This window comes from Phalacrocorax carbo, chromosome Z, assembly GCF_963921805.1.
Source record: "Phalacrocorax carbo chromosome Z, bPhaCar2.1, whole genome shotgun sequence".
In the NCBI taxonomy this organism is placed as follows: domain Eukaryota; kingdom Metazoa; phylum Chordata; class Aves; order Suliformes; family Phalacrocoracidae; genus Phalacrocorax; species Phalacrocorax carbo.
Window position 1 is genome coordinate 29,656,663 of NC_087548.1, and position 6,000 is coordinate 29,662,662.

Genomic DNA, 6,000 nt, shown 5'->3' on the forward strand with positions numbered 1-6,000 from the left:
GTAGTTGTTATAGACCTTTTCTTTCTCCAGGTCCCTTTATCACTGGAAGGCTCAGCATGCTGTTGAGGAGCCTCTGCTGGTCCATAAGCTGTCTGGCCTCTGCAGGTTACCCACATTTACATGAGCCCAAGCTTCTAGGTTTTTAAGGGCCACCTGTTGGGCTTCACACACTGCTCTTTCTGGCTTCAATTATGTTTTAATTAATTTAATGAATGTGTTTCTGTGACAGGGTTAATAAGAAATCAGGTAATTAGGGACTTTCTCACAATATATTCAAGGGGCAGAGTTAGAGTTGTGTGACCATTTCACAATTTGGAGTCCTACAGTTAGAAACATTCTTTTAGCATGACTACACCATTCATTATTGCTGAGTCCTTTCTCTTATTTACTGTATGAGACACCACAGGGTCCACTGTCTCTAATACTAAAAAAGCTGGATAAAGGAGGCTTCATCATGATATTTTTCCCTTCCTTTTTCTGAACCACTTTCCTAAAACTATGATTGTAAGAATGGAATTCGTTTCTTGTGGGATTCCAATAGTAAATGGATGCACAGTGAGGAAGGCATGGAAAAAAGTTGCCTCCAGCACAACCATCTTCAGCTGTTCAGTGTTTTCCTCAGTATGGCTTCTACAGCATCTGAAGAGCCAACACAAATGAGAAAACCCCTGCACAAGAGCTAATAATCCTACATATGACTTTTGACTGAACTTGTCTGACTAATGTGCTTTAAAGCAAAACCCTGTGCTTACCAAATCCAACTTGGAATAGTTTCTTTGGCCTCTAGTTCCCTGGCATTCAAGCACTGCTGCTTAAATATCACACCAAAGAACTTGAGTAATTCTAACTTGCAGCAGTTCCAGGCTTCCAATGACAACATTGTTTTGCATCGATTATTTTTCTGAAAGACTGTTTCTCTAAGATTTATTGAGGCCAAATGCTTCAATGGTTTAAATCAACACAACATCACTGAACCCAGTGACGCAGAGCTAGTTTGCCTCAGCCGATAATCTGGCACATTTGTATTCGTGCCTACTTTTTATGGGATTAAAGCAAATCTAGCTGCTCGGGTTATGGCTGAATGCCTGTAGATGCCAAGCTAGTCGACCACGCTGGTCTTGGTCCTAAGGAAGTAATTGGGGTAGCTTCAGAGCTGCTGTGCAGAGTGGTCACAGTCATCTTGTGCAGGTGAGGAATAAAATACCCGCTAAGTGAGAAAATACAATACAATAGACAGTTCTTCAGTGACTCTGAGTATGAGTTTTTGTCATTAGAAATATATTTGCCTTTTAAAATTTCCACCTGTAAAGTTCTATGTCAAGATTAGCATCCTATAGGATATGTGACTAGTCTAAGATTCAGTTACACAGAAAGAAATGTTTGGTCAGGGCAACAGGCCTGTTTTGTGAATGACATCATCAGTGGAAGCAAAGTCTTTGGCTTCAAATGAAGTCAGTCTTCCACCAGGCGTTTTACAACATAGACCTGGGTGTGATTTTTGGGTTTGTATTTTTTTTTCTCCTCTGGCAACTGCTGCCCTAACTGTTTAAGGAGTTACAGTTCCCAGCTGCTCGCTGTGCTCTGTTGCTGGAGGTTGTTGCCTCTCTGGAAAAGTCAACAAAACAGAACATGTGCCTGCCCCTTAGCAAGTGCCCTACAGAGCCTGGTTACACCACTGATGAAAGAGGGTTTCCCTGCAGAACACAGAGCAGCGGCAGCACACAGAAAGCTGGTACTATAGCAGTGGACTAAATTTATCTGATGCCAAATAATATCAAAGTTATTTGGTATTGATACGATTGCAGTATCTCAGTATCTCCATTGTCACCTCTCGGCACCTCTCTGAGGCCAATTTTGTCTCCTTCCTGGGCTGCCCATCTTTGCTGTCCGTAGCTGCCATTCCTCTCCACGGATAATGATAATTTTGGAGAAACTGCTACTGTGAAGGATTCAAGTGACACCACTGTTTCTGGCACCAGCCTGAAAAGGAGTGGCTGACACCAGTGCCAGCATTTGCCTGTAGCAGCTTTGATCTGATATCTTGCACCAAGTGCAGGAGCAGTACCTTACACATCCATGACTTCAGAGTGCAGCATCTGGGATGCCATTCTGAGCTTCTTTCTAACAGCTGTAGAGAAATCCAGTGAATAGTAATAGCGATGGAGACATGAAGAGCTGGAAGAAAAAAGATGAGAGAGAGAGAGAGAGAGAGAGAGAAAGGGGAAGAGAAAGGGAGAGAAAGACCTTGTACAGACTAGAATGAGTAACTTGTACCTATTGTTTTATTCATGCCAATTATTGGTCTCCCTTTTCTCTTGGGGAATGGCTTGTGGACCTGTCCCATTTTTTCTCTAGTTTGTCCATTGCTTCCAAGCACTTTCATGATAATCTTTTGAAAGCAGCCCTTGAAGGAAGATTGTGATCATCCCCACAGTTATATGATGGGTTTGAATCAGCAGATACCTCCTACTTTCTCCTAGTGCACCTGCTTGTGGGAGTTATGCTCTCTTCTCCAGAGTGTTTGAAAGGGTTGGAAAAAACAGCAGGATGAGGAGACAGGACCTGGGCACAGGTGTTGGGTTGCACTTTGTTGAGTGGGGTTAGGACATTGGACTAAGGTCCTGTGCAAGACCAAGGGAGGCAGTGAAGGAGGCAGGTACCAGCAACAGCAGTGTAGGGGTGAAATGAAAACTGCTGAGGTCAAAGCTGAGCCTATGCGAAAGGAAATGGAAGGGGAGAGCAGGTGAGGAAGAACAAAACCATAAGACCATGTATTGTTGAACAGGAAGGGTTGATGAGACTTCACATAGTCTGAACATGGTCTGAAAAGCTGATACTTTTGCCCCTTTTCTGTAAGATTGTTTTTTGTGGGGACAGGGCAGCCAATTAAAAATGAGAGTACAAGATTTGCCATCTCTGAGGAGAAGCATGATTCAGAAAACACAAGGTACTTTGGGAAGGGATAGCTTTTTCCTGAGTCCCAAGGAACTAACAGATAATGGGGTCCTGAATAAATGTGTTAAATCAAATCTGGTAACATCTGCCTAGAGAAAAGCAAATGTAGTACATATTTTTTTAGGGAAAAGGAAGGTGGTAATCTGGATTTTAGTCTGACCTCAGCAGTATGCCATTTTGCAACAAATTTCTAAGACAAAAACAGTTAAATATATCGAAGTTAGCAAAACATAGGATTTGAGTTAGAAAAAGACAAACCATGTCAGACTAAAATGATGACTTTCCTTGATGACTACATTACTAAACATGGGAAATAAGAGTGATCTATTTTATGTCAACTTCAGTAAAGCTTGTCACATGGTATTACATAATAAATTATCCATTTATGTGGAGGAGATATGGGAAATAGCGGAAGATCACAAGGCAGACAAAGGAGTTATACAGAAAGGGCAGTGTCTGACTGCCTGAAGGTTACTGAAAGAGTTATTTAAGAATTAATCTTGAGCTAAACTTGTTTAAGTGTTTAATTAATAACAACAATAATGACTTGGTAGAAAACATGCGAATGTGTTAATGACACTTGTTATCAACACAGAAGAAGGGGGTAGGGTGGTGAGCTAGGATATACGACAAGAAAACTAGAATTACTTTGGGTTTGAAGTAATAGGAGTAGGATGACAGTCATTAGTGCAAATTGCAAGATCATGCATTTACTGCTAAGTAACAGGGATTTCGTGATAAAATAAAAATTTATTTGTTGAAAATAACAAGAATAGAAAATAGATATGGGTATGATATAGCAATGAATAAGTGGTGTGGTTACAGTATATGTCAAAAGAGACATTTCAACCAGATAGAAAGGAACACATGCTAATCTCCCTGGTACCAGTGAGGCCCCTGAAATAAAATGTACATTTCTGGGCACCTCTGTTTCATGAAGAATTCAAACAGGAACAGACGCCAAGAAGGGCTGACTGGGAGCACATTTATGGGTCCAGAGAACTTATCTTACAAGACAAAATTAGATTTGTTCAGCTTGTTTAGCCCACCAAAACAAAGGCTGTTTAATGATCTGCCTGCTGCTCAAGCAACAACAAGGGCTGTCATATAAGAAGGAAAAAATAGCTTAATGGCTATTTAATGGTATTCCTACCAGAAAGACACAAGAGGCTTGAATCAGGTAGGAACAAGGCTAGGCTGGGAACTGGGGGAGGTTTCCTCAGATTCAGCGGGGTGTGGTGCTGGCTGGAGCAGGACAGGACCATACCAGCTTTTGGGGGAAGCTTGCTTAGATCAAGAGAAGGATGACCTGAGACGCACCCCAAAAAAGCCAGGAGTAGTCTGAGGAACTTTTTCTGTACTCCTAAATCTTTTTGTTCCTACCAGCTGATGCCAACTCTTCACCTCCACACATAGGGAGCAGCCCTGGGGAAGAATATTTCTGAACAGCCTCAATCTCTTTGGTTCTTCCTGTGTGGCCTTGAACTGCTCTCTATTTAGGGCATGTGGTGGAGCACCACAATCTAACCCAGGGCCTGTAAATGGTTTGCAAGAGGTTCCGTGAGAAAATTCTGTGTTTCAAATGTGAAATGTGTTTCAAATTTTGGATGGGCACAGAGGTCATGTGACAACCGCTCTGCTTCCCCATTGGAAGAATGTACCTCCTAGAATTGAGTTTCTTTGCAAATACTTGTATTTAGGGCTCCAGCATTCATATTCTGAGAATATTCTGACCTATATTCTTCGAATCTGCTGCTTCTGCAAATATTCCTGCTAGCAAATTAATTCTCTACTCTCAAGCAGAAAGGGTTTGAACGCAGCACAGAATAAAAACACTTTTTGTTCAAATGAATAGTCCTAGTAAGATTTTCAAGGAATACACTTAGGTCCTGGTGGGACACAGGAAAGAGAGTGCTAGACAATCAGGAAGAGCAAGAAGAGAAACAGAGAGACAAATTGCATGAGAGAGCCTGAGGCATGTCTGAAGCAGGCTTTAAAAACAAGGACAGATTTGAGTTAAATAGCGAACCAGGGAGGCTGCCTAAGGATAACACGAATGTTGATCCCTGACACTTGCAAAGGAGAGAGTCCTGTGCATCCAGCCGAGGACACACACAAGAAAATTCAACAGTTGAACTTAGAGAAGCCGAGACATTTCCAAGATAGAAGCCCAGGATATAGAGTAGAAGGGTTGAGGTCCATAGCCACTGAGAAATAGAGACAGAAGATACGGAAGAATAAGGATTAAGAACGAGGAAATATGCCAGTATAGCAGTCAGGAGGAGGTAAACCACAGGTGGCAGCTGAGAGCGAGATGGGGAAGAGCAAAGCTGCTTGAAATTTCAAAGTCAAACTGGAAAGCTGGCAAAATGTGTGTGGTTTCAGTTTGAAAGCATGCAAAACCACTTGCACAGGGCATGTATCATTCGAGGGCTGAAGCAGAAAGCTTTTCAACTCTGAACTGAGTTTTGGGTTTTTGATCAAACCACAGATCAAGAAAACAGTTTTGAGAGTGGGGGTGGGAAGGTAGGTTTCATTGAGAAAATTTCTCCTGCCTGTAAATGATGTAAGGGAGTGGAAAATTATGCTGTGCTTGTCCCTGAGCATTTTTCTGGATAGGATTCCCTTCAACATAATCCCTTTTTACCTAAAAGTTTCTCTTTGCTTTTGTTCCCTCCAGTTATGAAACATTTGCGCTCTGTCCCTATCCCCCAGCTGTGACTGGGGAGCCCAGGTGACCACTCATATTGTTTTAGTTTTTGCACAAATCATGAGTGAAGGTTGCATTTTACTCCTCCTTGACTCTCTTGCATTGAGCCACCAGCACCTAGTTTCTCTCGCTAGCCTCTTTTGCACAGTGAGGGGGATGTTTAGAGGATCTGAAGAAAGCAAGGGGAGGAAAGAGAACGATGATTAGAGACTTCTGAAAGGGGCAGTGAGGAATTAGGGACTATACTCTTTGAAAATTTGCGTGACACTCCTTAACGGTCCCTGCCTCATTTTCCACTTGGCTGCTTTATGACTGAACTGTAAACTAAAAATGAC